Source organism: Nerophis lumbriciformis, linkage group LG01, assembly GCF_033978685.3.
Source record: "Nerophis lumbriciformis linkage group LG01, RoL_Nlum_v2.1, whole genome shotgun sequence".
NCBI classification, from domain to species: domain Eukaryota; kingdom Metazoa; phylum Chordata; class Actinopteri; order Syngnathiformes; family Syngnathidae; genus Nerophis; species Nerophis lumbriciformis.
In genome coordinates this window covers 68257501-68275915 of record NC_084548.2, presented here as the reverse complement: position 1 = coordinate 68275915, position 18415 = coordinate 68257501, and the positions used below count along the sequence as shown (strand labels likewise).

General features: G+C 40.4%; 1 protein-coding gene across 1 annotated transcript in view; it reads left to right on the top strand.

Moving 5' to 3' along the window:
* LOC133572191 (Ig-like V-type domain-containing protein FAM187A) overlaps positions 1-9251 on the top strand; it is a 31284-nt gene extending 22033 nt beyond the window's left edge. Inside the window, exon 6 of the mRNA XM_061924989.2 lies at positions 9112-9251. The gene's annotated coding sequence lies outside the window, so the exon portion shown is untranslated. The remainder of the gene's footprint in view (positions 1-9111) is intronic.
* The last annotated feature ends 9164 nt before the right edge of the window (positions 9252-18415 follow it).

The following is an 18415-nucleotide window of genomic DNA, read 5'->3' as shown; positions in this document are numbered from 1 at the left end:
TTCCTACACCTTTTCGGACACGTGGAGTTGTGTGTGAGCATGAGTGCAGTCGTTCTGTCGTAATTGAAAGAACAAATACATCTAGCGAGAAAGATGAAGTGCTTTATCGACGCACATTATTTCCAGGCGTTTGCTGGTCACACAGATCCGGTTCCCGGTACTTTAGTTTGACGCCGTTGTTCTAGAAAATAATGTATCCTTTTAAAACCACTGTTGAGGGCACTTGGTGTTGTCTCTGAATCGTTGTATGGCCTCAAGGGCGACAAAATGACCAATTGAGAAGGAAAACAAAATGGTCATAGTAAAGCGGCTATGAACTGTTATTTATTTATTTACAGACAGACATAGTTTAGTATTTCATTATTGTTTCTTTTGGCAATATCAGAGTCCGTCACATGTCAAAAGTGGTCAAGGAATGGCTAAATCAGGCTAGAATTAAGGTTTTATAATGGCCTTACCAAAGTGTGGACAATGCTGAAGAAACAAGTCCATGTCAGAAAACCAACAAATTTAGCTGAACTGCACCAATTTTGTCAAGAGGAGTGGTCAAAAATTCAAGCAGAAGCTTGTGGACGGCTACCAAAAGCGCCTTATTGCAGTGAAACTTGCCAAAGGACATATAACAAAATATTAACGTTGATGTAATGTATACTTTTGACCCAGCACATTTGGTCACATTTTCAGTAGACCCATAATAAATTCATAAAAGAACCAAACCGACAAGTATGTGCTCCAATCAAACAATAACAGTTGTAGAATGTTTTGGAATATCAAGACAGCCATGACATTATGTTCTTTACAAGTGTATGTCAACTTTTGACTACGGCTGTATATATACTGTATATCTATCTATCTATCTATCTATCTATCTATCTATCTATCTATCTAAACTATTTTTTATACATTATTAATATCAACTTATCAGCTTTTTGTCATTTCATGATGCCTTTATCTCAATGTTTACATTTTTATTAGAGATGCAGGCCGATAATATCGGCCAATAAATGCTTTAAAATGTAATATCGGAAAATATCAGTATCGGTTTTTTTATTATCGGTATCGTTTTTTTGTTGTTGTTTTTATTTTTATGTTTTTTATTAAATCAACATAAAAAACACAAGATACACTTACAATTAGTGCACCAACCCAAAAAACCTCCCTCCCCCATTTACACTCATTCACACAAAAGGGTTGTTTCTTTCTGTTATTAATATTCTGGTTCCTACATTATCTATCAATATATATCAATACAGTCTGCAAGGGATACAGTCCGTAAGCACACATGATTGTGCGTGCTGCTGGTCCACTAATAGTACTAACCTTTAACAGTTAATTTTACTCATTTTCATTCATTACTAGTTTCTATGTAACTGTTTTTATATTGTTTTACTTTCTTTTTTATTTAAGAAAATGTTTTTCATTTATTTATCTTATTTTATTTGATTAATTTTCAAAAAAAAGGACCTTATCTTCACCATACCTGGTTGTCCAAATTAGGCATAATAATGTGTTAATTCCACGACTGCATATATCGGTATCGGTTGATATCGGTATCGGTAATTAAAGAGTTGGACAATATCGGATATCGACAAAAAGCCATTATCGGACATCCCTAATTTTTATAGAGGAAAATGACAATAAACCAAGCGCTTGGCTCCATTTACTCCGAAGGAATATCTCCAGAGCAAAGTCCGTGTAGTTTGTCCGCGATGATTATCAAGCCATAGTGCGCAGGCGCCTGCCTTCCTCTTGCCTAAAATGCATTAATACATTACGGGGGTTTTTTCGGTAATAAAAAAATTAGACGGTATTACTAAGCGTTAGGGATGTCCGATAATGGCTTAATTACCGATATCGATATCAACCGATACCGATATCAACTGATATATACAGTCGTGGAATTAACACATTATTATGCCAGGTATGGTGAAGATAAGGTCCTTTTTAAATAAATTAATAAAATAAGATAAATAAATTAAAAACATTACAACAGTAAAACGATGATCCGCGATAAAATTCCCGACGGTTAGTAGAATATCGGCAGGCCGATACTATCGGCCGATAAATGCTTTAAAATGTAATATTGGAAATGATCGGTATCAGGTTTTTTAAATATCGGTATCAGTATCGTTTTTTTTTTTTTTTTGTATTTAATCAACATAAAAGACACAAGATACACTTACAATTAGTGCACCAACCCAAAAAACCTTCCTCCCACATTTACACTCATTCACACAAAAGGGTTGTTTCTTTCTGTTATTAATATTGTGGTTCCTACATTATATATCAATATATATCAATACAGTCTGCAAGGGATACAGTCCGTAAGCACACATGATTGTGCGTGCTGCTGGTCCACTAATAGTACTAACCTTTAACAGTTAATTTTACTCATTTTCATTAATTACTAGTTTCTGTGTAACTGTTTTTATATTGTTTTACTTTCTTTTTTATTCAAGAAAATGTTTTTAATTTATTTATCTTATTTTTTTTTTTTTTAAAAAGGACTTTATCTTCACCATACCTGGTTGTCCAAATTAGGCATAATAATGTGTTAATTCCACGACTGTATATATCGGTATCGGTAATTAAAGAGTTGGACAATATCGGATATCGGCAAAAAGCCATTATCGGACATCCCTAATTTTTATAGAGAAAAATGACATAAAACCAAGCGCTTGGCTCCATTTACTCCGAAGGAATATCTCCAGAGCAAAGTCCGTGTAGTTTGTCCGCCATGATTATCAAGCCATACTGCGCAGGCGCCTGACTTCTTCTTGCCTAAAATGCATTAATACATTACGGGGGTTTTTTTTTCGGTAATAAAAAAATTACACGGTATTACTAACCGTTAGGGATGTCCGATAATGGCTTTTTGCCGATATCCGATATTCCGAGATTGACCAAACCCTTAATTACCGATACCGATATCAACCGATATATACAGTCGTGGAATTAACACATTATTATGCCTAATTTGGACAACCAGGTATGGTGAAGATAAGGTCCTTTTTAAAAAAATAAATAAAATAAGATAAATAAATTAAAAACATTTTCTTGAATAAAAAAGCTGAGATAGGCTCCAGCGCCCCCCGCGACCCCAAAAGGGAATAAGCGGTAGAAAATGGATGGATGGAAAAAAGAAAGTAAAACAATATAAAAACAGTTGCATAGAAACTAGTAATTAATGAAAATGAGTAAAATTAACTGTTAAAGGTTAGTACTATTAGTGGACCAGCAGCACGCACAATCATGTGTGCTTACGGACTGTATCCCTTGCAGACTGTATTGATATATATTGATATATAATGTAGGAACCACAATATTAATAACAGAAAGAAACAACCCTTTTGTGTGAATGAGTGTGAATGGGGGAGGGAGGTTTTTTGGGTTGGTGCACTAATTGTAAGTGTATCTTGTGTTTTTTATGTTGATTAAATACAAAAAAAAAAAAAAAAACCAACAACAAAAACGATACCGATAATAAAAAAAAAAAAATATTCCGATAATTTCCGATATTACATTTTAAAGTATTTATCGGCCGATAGTATCGGCCTGCCGATATTCTCTACTAACCGTCGGGAATTTTATCGCGGATCATCCCTGGTCCATTAACAAGTACAAAGTCAAGGGCGGCCACGGCATGTTGTTGCCGTCGATGTTGGTCATTTTCTTAGGGCATTTACGGCAAGTCACAAGGGCGGTCGCGGCTTTTGCCACAGTTGCCAGGGTTAAATTGGAGCCCTGGTATCGGCGTTGACGATATTTCAATATCAATCAGCACATGGAGCCTTTGCCTTTAAACACCCGTTACCACTTTAATCACCGGTTGAGATGTTAACTGAAGAATTCCCGGTGATTGTAGTATTATTAATATTCTGGTTCCTACATTATGTATCAATATATATCAATACAGTCTGCAAGGGATACAGTCCGTAAGCACACATGATTGTGCGTGCTGCTGGTCCACTAATACGACCAACATAATAGTAATTTACTATTATGTTGGATCCACTATGGACTGGACTCTCACAATATTATGTCAGACCCACTCGACATCCATTGCATTCGGTCTCCCCTAGAGGGGGGGGTTACCCACATATGCGGTCCTCTCCAAGGTTCCTCATAGTTATTCACATCGACGTCCCACTGGGGTGAGTTTTTCCTTGCCCTTATGTGGGCTCTGTACTGAGGATGTCGTTGTGGCTTGTGCAGCCCTTTGAGACACTTGTGATTTAGGGCTGTATAAATAAACATTGATTGATTGATAATAGTACTAACCTTTAACAGTTAATTTGACTCATTTTCATTAATTACTAGTTTCTGTGTAACTGTTTCTATATTGTTTTACTTTCTTTTTTATTTAAGAAAATGTTTTTCATTTATTTATCTTATTTTATTTTATTAATTTTCAAAAAAAAGGACCTTATCTTCACCATACCTGGTTGTCCAAATTAGGCATAATAATGTGTTAATTCCACGACTGTATATATCGGTATCGGTAATTAAAGAGTTGGACAATATCGGATATCGACAAAAAGCCATTATCGGACATCCCTAATTTTTATAGACGAAAATGACATTAAACCAAGCGCTTGGCTCTATTTACTCCGAGGGAAAATCTCCAGAGCAAAGTCCGTGTAGTTTGTCCGCCATAATTATCAAGCCATAGTGCGCAGGCGCCTGACTTCCTCTTGCCTAAAATGCATTAATACATTACGTTTGTTTTTTTCCCGTAATAAAAAAATTAGACGGTATTACTAACCGTTAGGGATGTCCGATAATGGCTTTTTGCCGATATCCGATATTCCGAGATTGACCAAACCCTTAATTACCGATACCGATATCAACCGATATATACAGTCGTGGAATTAACACATTATTATGCCTAATTTGGACAACCAGGTATGGTGAAGATAAGGTCCTTTTTAAAAAAATTAATAAAATAAGTACTTATTTAACTTTTTAATCATTTAACCATTTGATCATTTATTTCATTATTTAACTATATCTAAATGTAATTACTTATTTCACCATTTAATTATTTCATGTTTCAATAATTAATCATTGAAATAATTAAATATTGAAATAATTAATCAAATCATTAAATATTAGGGATGTCCGATAATGGCTTTTTGCCGATATCCATACACTATACTTAATTACCGATACCGATATCAGCCGATACCGATATATACAGTCGTGGAATTAACACATTATTATGCCTAATTTGGACAACCAGGTATGGTGAAGATAAGGTACTTTTTTTTTTTAATTTATAAAATAAAATAAGATAAATAAATTAAAAACATTTTCTTGAATAAAAAAGAAAGTAAAACAATATAAAAACAGTTACATAGAAACTAGTAATTAATGAAAATGAGCAAAATTAACTGTTAAAGGTTAACTATTAGTGGACCAGCAGCACGCACAATCATGTGTGCTTACGGACTGTATCCCTTGCAGACTGTATTGATATATATTGATATATAATGTAGGAACCTACCAGAATATTAATAACAGAAAGAAACAACACTTTTGTGTGAATGAGTGTGAATGGGGGAGGGAGGTTTTTTGGGTTGGTGTAATAATTGTAAGTGTATCTTGTGTTTTTTATGTTGATTTAATACAAAAACAAAAACAAAAAAAACGATACAGATTAAAAAAAAAAACGATACCGATAATTTCCGATATTACATTTTAAAGCATTTATCGGCCGATAATATTCTTCTTTGTCTAAAAAAGAACCCCCAAAGCACTTGGAGTACGAAGCACTGTGTTTCTGTAGTGCGGGCCCCAGTAGGAACGTTCCGCCGACTTGCACCGCTCTCCTGAACCATTTGGTTTTATCACGCGGCGCGCTAACACAGCACACCTGCTGTCTTCTGGAATGCCGGGATGTTCTTCCCACCGCGTTCACTCGTGTGCCTCGCCGCTTAACACAGGAGGGGGTGAGGGGGCGTGCGAGGAGCCTGCTCCCACCGCCGTGTGAGGAATCATGCCAGAGACCTTTCATCGAATGCCGCTGCCCTCCCGCTGATAGGGGAGAAAGTGAGCACACGCTCTGGACGCCGCAGGTCGGAAAGCAATTACAGGAGCGCCCAGAGACTTTGGGATGAAGCCTGCACTGTTGGGTTCTCAACATGGCCTCGAGGTCCGACCAAAGCGGGTTTAGTAGTGGTGTAATGGTACGCCAATGTCACGGCTCACTACCGGGTTTTTGAGAACACGGCCCATTTCAGGAAACAAACTGAGTCAGTAAATCTACAAACCCCGTTTCCATATGAGTTGGGAAATTGTGTTAGATGTAAATATAAACGGAATACAATGATTTGCAAATCCTTTTCAACCCATATTCAGTTGAATGCACTACAAAGACAACATATTTGATGTTCAAACTCATAAACTTTTTTTTTTTTTTTTGCAAATAATAATTAACTTGGAATTTCATGGCTGCAACACGTGCCAAAGTAGTTGGGAAAGGGCATGTTCACCACTGTGTTACATGGCCTTTCCTTTTAACAACACTCAGTAAACGTTTGGGAACTGAGGAGACACATTTTTGAAGCTTCTCAGGTGGAATTCTTTCTCATTCTTGCTTGATGTACAGCTTAAGTTGTTCAACAGTCCGGGGGTCTCCGTTGTGGTATTTTAGGCTTCACATTTTCAATGGGAGACAGGTCTGGACTACAGGCAGGCCAGTCCAGTACCCGCACTCTTTTACTATGAAGCCACGTTGATATAACACGTGGCTTGGCATTGTCTTGCTGAAATAAGCAGGGGCGTCCATGGTAACGTTGCTTGGATGGCTCCAAAACCTGTATGTACCTTTCAGCATTAATGGCGCCTTCACAGCTGTGTAAGTTACCCATGTCTTGGGCACTAATACACCCCCATACCATTACACATGCTGGCTTTTCAACTTTACGCCTATAACAATCCGGATGGTTCTTTTCCTCTTTGATCCGGAGGACACGACGTCCACAGTTTCCAAAAACAATTTGAAATGTGGACTTGTCAGACCACAGAACACTTTTCCACTTTGTATCAGTCCATCTCAGACGAGCTCAGGCCCAGCGAAGCCGACGGCGTTTCTGGGTGTTGTTGATAAACGGTTTTCGCCTTGCGTAGGAGTTTTAACTTGCACTTACAGATGTAGCGACCAACTGTAGTTACTGACAGTGGGTTTCTGAAGTGTTCCTGAGCCCATGTGGTGATATCCTTTACACACTGATGTCGCTTGTTGATGCAGTGCAGCCTGAGGGATGGAAGGTCACGGGCTTAGCTGCTTACGTGCAGTGATTTCTCCAGATTCTCTGAACCCTTTGATGATATTACGGACCGTAGATGGTGAAATCCCTAAATTCCTTGCAATAGCTGCTTGAGATTGGTTTTTCTTAAACTGTTCAACACTTTGCGCACGCATTTGTTGACAAAGTGGTGACCCTCGCCCCATCCTTGTTTGTGAATGACTGAGCATTTCATGGAATCTACTTTTATACCCAATCATGGCACCCACCTGTTCCCAATTTGCCTGTTCACCTGTGGGATGTTCCAAATAAGTGTTTGATGAGCATTCCTCAACTTTATCAGTATTTATTGCCACCTTCCCCAATTTCTTTGTCACGTAAAGTTAATGATTATTTGCAACAAAAAAAAAAGTTTATGAGTTTGAACATCAAATATGTTGTCTTTGTAGCATATTCAACTGAATATGGGTTGAAAATGATTTGCAAATCATTGTATTCCGTTTATATTTACATCTAACACAATTTCCCAACTCATATGGAAACGGGGTTTGTAATTCAACGCAACCGGTCTCCCTAAGTGCACGAGTTTGTTTACTTCCTACTGCTTCTTGGCAATTTGCATGCAAATGCAGCGCGGGGATGAGTAATAGAACGCGCGCGCTTGTTGATGAGGCTCCTGATCTTTCAAGCAAAAATGTCCCCAATGAATTCAGATTGGAACTTACTTCGCAAAAAAGGACCCGGCGAGAGCAAACAAGCTCGTTCAACACGCACAATAGCTGGTGATTGCGTGATGGTGCTTTTGTGTGTGTGTGTGTGCGTGTGTGTGTGTGTGTGTGTGTGTGTGTGTGTGTGTGTGTGTGTGTGTGTGTGTTTTAACTGCCTTGACAGTAGTTTACAGTGTTTCAGTGCCTTCCTCTAATCAATGCTCGGTTAAATGGGCTCATTTATTCCCAAGTGCCGATAAAAAGGAGACATTTGACCACACACACACACACACACAAACATCCTGATTAGTTGCACGGCATACATTGAACATTCAGGAACAGTTCAATCTTTGCAGAAAATATCGATTAAATGCGCTTCTTCAACCCCCCCCCCCCAATTATTCAGTCGCTGTAACCCAGAGGCAAAAAAGTACCTGCCATCCATAAAGTGATTTATGGGCTTGTCAGGCTTGGTCAAGAGATAGGACTCAACAGTTTAAGACATACTTGCCAACCTTGAGACCTCGATTTCGGGAGGTGGGGGGTGGGGGCGTGGTCGGGGGTGGGTGGGGTGGGGTGGGGCGTGGTTAAGAGGGGAGGAGTATATTGACAGCTAGAATTCACCAAGTCAAGTATTTCATACATACATACATATATATATATATATAGATAGATAGATAGATATCTACATCCTGAAAATATGCAAACAAAACTGTGTTTAGATAATTGATACTTCAAACTTGCATAAATAAATATTAAGGAATATAACTTGGCTTCTGAGAGTTTCAAAATGTAATGAATAAAATGCTAAAGTTGTTGATAAACAAGCAATTATTTTAATATTTAAATATGGTCATTTTAAATGAATTATTATGATAATTTAAAATCAATGATTTCATATATGTTTATTTTAATGTATAATTCTATGGCTGGATGTAATAAGGAGTCAGGAAAAAATACAAATAAAAATACAATTAATTTTGATGTTTTTAGCAAAATATAGTAAACATGTATTTAGTTTTTTTTTTTTTTTTATTAATATATTTATTTTTAGGTAAGATAAACATAATAATACAATTTATCTCTAGTCTGGATGATTTAGTTCTTGTCACCCTGTTGTCCTCCCGTCGTGAAAAAAGGCTGTCCTCACTCAGGTCCGCATGGAGCTGGAGGGGGCGTGGCTTCCAGCTCCGGCTGAAAATCGGGAGATTTTCGGGAGAATATTTGTCCCGGGAGGTTTTCGGGAGAGGCGCTGAATTTCGGGAGTCTCCCGGAAAATTCGGGAGGGTTGGCAAGTATGGTTTAAGAACAACATTTCTCAACCAGCTATTGCAAGGAATTTAGGGATTTCACCATCTACGGTCCGTAATATCATCAAAGGGTTCAGAGAATCTGGAGAAATCACTGCACGTAAGCAGCTAAGCCCGTGACTTTCGATCCCTCAAGCGGTACTGCATCAAAAACCGACATCAGTGTGTAAAGGATATCACCACATGGGCTCAGGAACACTTCAGAAAACCACTGTCAGTAACCACAGTTCGTCGGTACGTCTATAAGTGCATGTTAAAACTCGAAAACTCTCCTATGCAAGACGAAAACCGTTTATCAACAACACCCAGAAACACCATCGGCTTCGCTGGGCCTGAGCTCATCTAAGATGGACTGATACAAAGTGGAAAAGTGTTCTGTGGTCTGACGAGTCCACATTTCAAATTGTTTTTGGAAACTGTGGACGTCGTGTCCTCCGGACCAAAGAGGAAAAGAACCATCCAGACTGTTCTAGGCGCAAAGTTGAAAAGCCAGTATCTGTGATGGTATGGGGGTGTATTAGTGCCCAAGACATGGGTAACTTACACATCTGTGAATGCTGAAAGGTACATACAGGTTTTGGAGCAATACCGGACAATTATTCATATTTCATGGCTGGCTTACAGCGTGGACACTCCGTGGTCACATACGACCGACAGACAATTCTGGATGTGGCTAGATCGGGCCGTTTTTGGACTGAAAGATGCGTGTATGTTGGACCTCCTCGCGAGCATGGGAATACTTCGCCGGCTACATCCAGCGGCCTTTGAAGCAGCGGAGTCAAGTACCAGCGGGGACCGTCAACGGAAGACACGTAAGCGGTGTGATCGGAAGCAGAAGCGGGGCTAACAACAAAGCTAAAGGCTAATCCCCACAGAACGCCGCTTCCTTCCATCCTGCTTTCAAACGTCCGCTCCCTGGAGAACAGACTGGACTACCTGAAGCTGGATTTAAATGCAAGACGTGAGATGAGAGACTGCCGCGCCATATTTCTCACAGAAACGTGGTTGAAATCATCCGTTCCGGACGAGGCAGTTAGCATCGAGGGGCTAACTATGTTTCAGTCGGACAGGAGCAAATCACTGGTACATCCCGAGGCGGTGGTGCAATAATGGGAAGATAGTATCACGTCACTGCTTTCCTGATGTTGAACTATTAACTATAAAATGCAGGCCATTTTATTTTCCAGGGAATTCAGTGCTATGATCTTCACAGTAGTGTACATTCCACCAAAGAAGCTTTGAATGCTTTGTACTGCTCCATCAATGAACTGCAAACTACACATCCAGAGGGAGTTTTCATCGGGGCAGGGGATTTTAATCAAGCTAACATGAAAACATTTTTCCCTCATTTCCATCAATATGTGAATTTTGCAACCAGGGGTGGAAGCAAGCTGGACTTGGTGTATAGTAATATTAAACAGGCGTATAAAGCTGCACCACGCTCCCACCTCGGCTCCTCAGACCATCTATCTGTGATGCTAATTCCTGCATATAAGCCCCTGCTGATCAGGAAGCAAGCTACAGTGCAGCAGATGAGGACCTGGCCAGAGGGAGCAATGTCAGCATTACAAGACTGCTTCAAAACCACAGACTGGGTGGGACATGTTCAAGGCAGCCGCCACCGAAAATCACCACACATGTGTGGAGGAGTATGCAAAGTCTGTGTCCACATACATTCAGAAGTGCATGGAGGATGTCAGTGTGATCAAGAACATCCCCACACGGGCCAACGAGAAACCCTGGATGAACAGTGAGGTACGTGCAATGCTGAAGGCTCGGAACAAGGCTTTCAAGTCTGGCGACATGGTGGCATTAAAATCTGCCAGAGCTAACTGGAACCGTGCCATTAAGGTTGCAAAGCGTGCTCACAGTCAGAAAGTGCAGGACTTCTTCGAAAACCCTACAAACACTAGACGAATGTGGCAGGGCATACAGGTCATCACGGACTATAAAGCTGCCCCCTGTCCCTGTGACAACAGTATCAGCTTCCTAGATGATCTTAACAACTACTTTGCAAGGTTTGAGGCACTTAACACCACTCCGGCGAGAAAATCCATCCCTCGCCCTGATGAGCAACCGCTCAACCTGGATATAGCGGATGTCCGGAAAACCCTGAGGAGAGTGAACCCCCGGAAAGCACCGGGACCTGATGACATTCCGGGCAAGGTGCTTAAGGGATGTGCAGACCAGCTGGCTGGGGTTCTCACAGACATCTTCAACATCTCGCTGACCCAGGCTGTGGTACCATCATGTTTTAAGACGGCCACAATCATTCCAGTGCCAAAAAAAACCCACAATCTCCTCCCTCAATGATTATCGCCCTGTTGCACTCACCCCCATCATAATGAAGTGCTTCGAGAGGCTGGTAAAGGAATATATTGTCTCCAGACTTCCCCCCCACATTGGACCCATACCAGTTTGCTTATCGCCCTAACCGCTCCACAGAGGACGCCATCTCCTCTGCACTCCACCTGAGCTTAGAACATCTGGAAGGAAAGGACACACACGTGCGGATGTTGTTCAGCTCAGCATTCAACACCATCATCCCGCAGCACTTGGTGAGCAAACTGGTCCCCCTTGGATTCAGTACCCCCCTTTGCAACTGGCTGCTTGACTTCCTCACAGATAGACCACAATCTGTGAGAGTGGGCAACAACACCTCCAGTGCCATCTCCCTGAGCACCGACTCCCCCCAGGGCTGCGTCCTGAGTCCACTGCTGTTCACGTTGATGACTCATGACTGCTGCGCCAGGTCCACTACTAACCACATTGTGAAGTATGCAGACGACACGACAGTAGTGGGCCTCATCCGTGACAACAACGACATGGACTACAGGGAGGAGGTGAAATATCTGGTTGACTGGTGCAGAACCAACAACCTGGTCCTGAATGTCAACAAGACCAAGGAGATCATCGTTGACTTCAGGAAGCACCAGTCCAGCCACGCTCCACTCTACATCCAACGGCACAGCAGTGGAGATAGTAAGCAGCACCAAGTTCCTGGGGGTGCAGATAACTGACAATATAACCTGGTCCCTACACACAGGAGCTCTTGTAAAAAGAGCTCAGCAGCGCATGCACTTTTTGCGTCGGATGAAAAGAGCACAGCTCCCTCCCCCTGTTCTCAGCACATTCTACAGAGGGACTATAGAGAGCCTGCTGACCAAAAGCATCTCTGTCTGGACTGGAGCCTGCAGTGCCTCAGACTGGAAGTCTCTCCAGAGAGTGGTGAGGACGGCGGAAAAGATCATCAGGACTCCTCTTCCTCCTATCCAGGAGATCGCAAAAAGCCGCTGCCTGACCATGGCTCAGAAAATCTGCAAAGACTCCTCCCACCCCCACCAAGGACTGTTTTCACTGCTGGACTTTAGAAAGAGGTTCCGCAGCCTCCGAAGCAGAACCTCCAGGTTCTGTAACAGCTTCTTCCCTCAGGCCGTAAGACTCTTGAACGCATCATAATTAAATTATCCCCTCAACTCCCCCCAAAATGGATTAACTCGCTGGAATAAAAAAGACAATATAACATACATCCATAAACTTGGACGCATGTGAAAAAGTGCAATATATTTATCTGTACAGTAATCTATTTATTTATTTATATATATTTATTTGTTTTATATATATATTATATATATTATTTATATATATTTATTTATTTATATATGCACCTTATTGCTTTTTTATCCTGCACTACCATGAGCTTATGTAACGAAATTTCGTTTTTATCTGTGCTGTACAGTTCAAATTTGAATGACAATAAAAAGGAAGTCTAAGTCTAAAAACTGAAATCTAAGTAAGATTAAAGGCCTACTGAAACCCACTACTACCGACCACGCAGTCTGATAGTTTATACATCAATGATGAAATCTTAACATTGCAACACATGCCAATACGGCCGGGTTAGTTTACTAAAGTGCAATTTTAAATTTTGCGCAAAATATCCTGCTGAAAACGTCTCGGTATGATTAAGCTATTAAGTCGTCTGTTTTCATCCCAAAATTCCACAGTATTCTGGACATCTGTGTTGGTGAATCTTTTGCAATTTGTTCAATGAACAATGGAGACAGCAAAGAAGAAAGCTGTAGGTGGGAAGCGGTGTATTGCGGGCGACTGCAGCAACACAAACACGGCCGGTGTTTCATTGTTTACATTCCCGGAAGATGACAGTCAAGCTTTACCATTGGCCTGTGGAGAACTGGGACAACAGAGACTCTTACCAGGAGGACTTTGAGTTGGATGCGCAGACGCGGTACCGTGAGTACGCATGCAGCTGCGGCTTCCAAACTTTTGATCGCTTGCCCGTACGTGCGTGCCGCTATGTGCATGTAACTTTGGGGACTTTGGGGAAATATATGTGCTGTATGAACTTTGGGGAGGTGAACGGTACTTTGGGCTGTGGGATTGAGTGTGTTGTGCAGGTGTTTGAGTTGTATTGGCGGGTTATATGGACGGGAGGGGGGAGGTGTTTGTTATGCGGGATTAATTTGTGGCATATTAAATATAAGCCTGGTTGTGTTGTGGCTAATAGAGTATATATATGTCTTGTGTTTATTTACTGTTTTAGTCATTCCCAGCTGAATATCAGGTCCCACAGCATCTTCCCTATCTGAATCGCTCCCACTGCCCTCTAGTCCTTCACTCTCACTTTCCTCATCCACAAATCTTTCATCCTCGCTCATATTAATGAGGAAATCGTCGCTTTCTCGGTCCGAATCGCTCTCGCTGCTGGTGGCCATGATTGTAAACAATGTGCGGATGTGAGGAGCTCCACAACTTGTGACGTCACGCTACTCGTCTGCTACTTCCGGTACAGGCAAGGCTTTTTTATCTTCTTTCTGCAACATCAAGGTATATATTGACGCTTACATAGGTCTGGTGATAATGTTCCCCTTTAATAAACCTTTCATGATGAACACACCGTTTTACCCGGGAATCGAATATTTCCGTTGCCCTTATTTCCTATGGGAAAAATCTTCTCTGTCCGTCAATTCGCACATCTCATTACTCTTCCTGCATCAGAACACACACACACACACACACACACACACACACACACAGAGTGGAATTACTATGTTAATGACCTGATCTCGTTCGAAGCAAAGCTCCAAATGAGGAAAACACGCGTGCTCACAGAGGCGGTGCGCCGTCCTTGGAACGGCGGTTAAGCGTGACACGCCGCAGCAATGGGCTAATGTCACGGCCGTGCTCAAATCCGCGGCAAGGTCACTTTTAAAGGCCCGACGTGGACGGATAAAAACGTATTAATACGCTCGAAGGCCACAACAATAGGTACACCGTCTAAATCCTGCGATTTATAATCCGAAAAATACGGTAGTTTAGCTACAGTAGAACTTGCATAAAAGATCGCCTTTGATTGACAATGTCAGAGTGGAATTAATTGAACAATGCAGAGGCGGGAAAGTCTCTGCTTGTGGCGGGTTCCCCTGACGCCCGGTAGACAGGTTGGATCAAGTCTTTTAATTTCATACACCGGTATGGTTTGCTTTCCAGCAGTATATAGTTAGGACTTTTCAGTCCGGCGTGTCTCTCTCTCTTTCTCTGGCTCCAACTCCAACGACGTGTCTCGGGCCGGCTGCTGCTAATGCATACTTGCCAACCTTGAGACCTCCGATTTCGGGAGGTGGGGGCGTGGTTGGGGGTGGGGCGGGGCGTGGTTGGGGACGTGGTTAAGAGGGGAGGAGTATATTGACAACTAGAATTCACCAAGTCAAGTATTTCATACATATATATATATATATATATAGATAGATAGATAGATAGATAGATATAGATATCTACATCCTGAAAATATGCAAACAAAACTGTGTTTAGATAATTGATACTTCAAACTTGCATAAATAAATATTAAGGAATATAACATAACTTGGCTTCTGAGAGTTTCAAAATGTAATGAATAAAATGCTAAAGTTGTTGATAAACAAGCAATTATTTTAACATTTAAATATGGTCATTTTAAATGAATTATTATGATAATTTAAAATCAATTATTTCAAATATGTTTATTTTAATGTATAATTCTATGGCTGGATGTAATAAGGAGTCAGGAAAAAATACAAATAAAAATACAATTAATTTTGATGTTTTTAGCAAAATATAGTAAACATGTATTTAGTTTATTTTTTATTTTTTAATAATAAATATATTTATTTTTAGGTAAGATAAACATAATAGTACAATTTATCTCTAGTCTGTATGATTTAGTTCTTGTCACCCTGTTGTCCTCCCGTCATGAAAAAAGGCTTTCCTCACTTAGGTCCGCATGGAGCTGGAGGGGGCGTGGCTTCCAGCTCCGGCTGAAAATCGGGAGATTTTCGGGAGAATATTTGTCCCGGGATGTTTTCGGGAGAGGCGCTGAATTTCGGGAGTCTCCCGGAAAATTCGGGAGGGTTGGCAAGTATGTGCTAATGAAGGCGACATGGGATTAGATAAACCAGCCCCAGCTGGGCAATCTACTCACCTGCCGTTGGCTTCGAGGCCAGGCCATACACACCCCATTCCTGCAGGAGGCGCGCCGACCACGCCCCCCCTCCACAAGAGGTACGGCGGGATTTCGGTTTAATCACTTGTCTCTACCTGATATGATGTATACCACCCCTGGGAAAAATGCTGGAATCAGCAGACTTGAAGGATGTTTATTCAGTTTTTTTGTATTCTTTTAAGTCATATAGAAATGTATCAGGGCTGTTTGGTCTATTTTATGGAAGAATGTTGTCAATCATAGAACTGGCACTCATTGTTATAAAAAAACAAAAAACGAGAATCGATTCTGAATCGAATCGTTACCCGCAAGAATTGAATCGAATAGTGTGGTGCTGAAAGATTTAAGTTAAAGTTAAAGTAGCAATGATTGTCACACACACACTAGGTGTGGTGAAATGTGTCCTCTGCATTCGACCCATCCCCTCGTGCACCCCCTGGGAGGTGAGGGGAGCAGTGAGCAGCAGCGGTGGCCGCGCCCGGGAATCATTTTTGGGGATTTAACCCCCAATTCCAACCCTTGATGACAAGCAAAGACAAGATACTTAACGTTCGAACTTATTTTTTTTGCAAATATTAGCTCATTTGGAATTTGACGCCTGCAACATGTTTCCAAAAAAGCTGGCACAAGTGGCAAAAAAGACTGAGAAAGTTGAGTGCTCATCAAACACTTATTTGGAACATCCCGCAGGTGAGCAGGCTAATTGGGGAACAGGTGGGTGCCATGATTGGGCATAAAAGCAGCTTCCATGAAACGCTCAGTCATTCACAAACAAGGATGGGGCGACAGACAGATGTGTACATTGTGCGTATTTAAATAGACAGACAGATGTTTACATTTTGTGTATTTGAATGGACAGACAGCTGTGCACATTATTTGTATTTGATTGGACTGACAGATGTTTACATTATGAGTATGTCAATGGATAAACAAATGTTTACATTATGTGAATGGACAGACAGGTGTGTATTTGAATGGACAGACATATGTTTACATGATCAGTATGTGAATGGATGGACAGATGTTTACAGTATGTGTATGTGAATGGACAGACATATGTTTACATTATGTGTATGTGAATGGACAGACAGATGTGTGCATTGTGTGTATTTGAATGGACATACAAATGTTTACATAATGAGTATGTGAATGGACAGACAGGTGTTCACATTATGTGTATGTGAATGGACAGACAGATGTGGACGTTGTGTGTATTTGAATGGACGTACAAATGTTTACATTATGTGTATTTGAATGGACAGACAGATGTTTACATTATGAGTATGTGAATGGATAAACAAATGTGTACATTATGTGAATGGACAGACAGATGTGTACATTGTGTGTATGTGAATGGACAGACATATGTGTACATTGTGTGTATTTGAATGGACAGACAAATGTTTACACGATGAGTATGTGAATGGATGGACATATGTTTACACTATGTGAATGGACGGACATATATGTACATTGTGTATATCTGAATGGACAGTCAGATAATTTCATTATGAGTATGTGAATGGATAGACAGATGTTTACAGTATGTGTACGTGAATGGACAGACAGATGTGTACATTATATGAATGGACAGACAGATGTGTACATTATGTGAATGGACAGACAGATGTGTACATTGTGGGTATTTGAATGGACAGACAGATGTTTACATGATGAGTATGTGAATGGATAGACAGATGTTTACATGATGTGTATGTGAATGGACAGACATATGTGTACATTGTGTGTATTTGAATGGACAGACAAATGTTTACACGATGAGTATGTGAATGGATGGACATATGTTTACACTATGTGAATGGACGGACATATATGTACATTGTGTATATCTGAATGGACAGTCAGATAATTCCATTATGAGTATGTGAATGGATAGACAGATGTTTACAGTATGTGTACGTGAATGGACAGACAGATGTGTACATTATGTGAATGGACAGACAGATGTGTACATTGTGGGTATTTGAATGGACAGACAGATGTTTACATTGTGTGTATTTCAATGGACAGACAGATGTTCACATGTGTATGTGAATGGACAGACAGATGTGGACGTTGTGTGTATTTTAATGGACATACAAATGTTTACATTATGAGTATGTGAATGGACAGACAAGTGTTCACATTATGTGTACGTGAATGGACAGACATATGTATACATTGTGTGTATTTCAATGGACATACTAATGTTTACATTATGAGTATGTGAATGGACAGACAGGCATTCACATTATGTGAATGGACAGACAAATGTGTACATTGTGTGTATTTGTATGGACATACACATGTTTACATTATGAGTATGTGAATGGATAGACAGGTGTTCACATTATGTGTATGTGAATTGACAGACAGATGTGCACATTATGTGTATGTGATTGGACTGACATATGTGTACACTGTGTGTATTTGAATGGACAGACAGATGTTTACATTATGAGTATGTGAATGGATAAACAAATGTTTACATTATGTGATTGGACTGACATATGTGTACATTGTGTGTATTTGAATGGACAGACAGATGTTTACATTATGAGTATGTGAATGGATAAACAAATGTTTACATTATCTGAATGAACAGACAGATGTGTACATTGTGTGTATTTGAATGGACAGACATGTTTA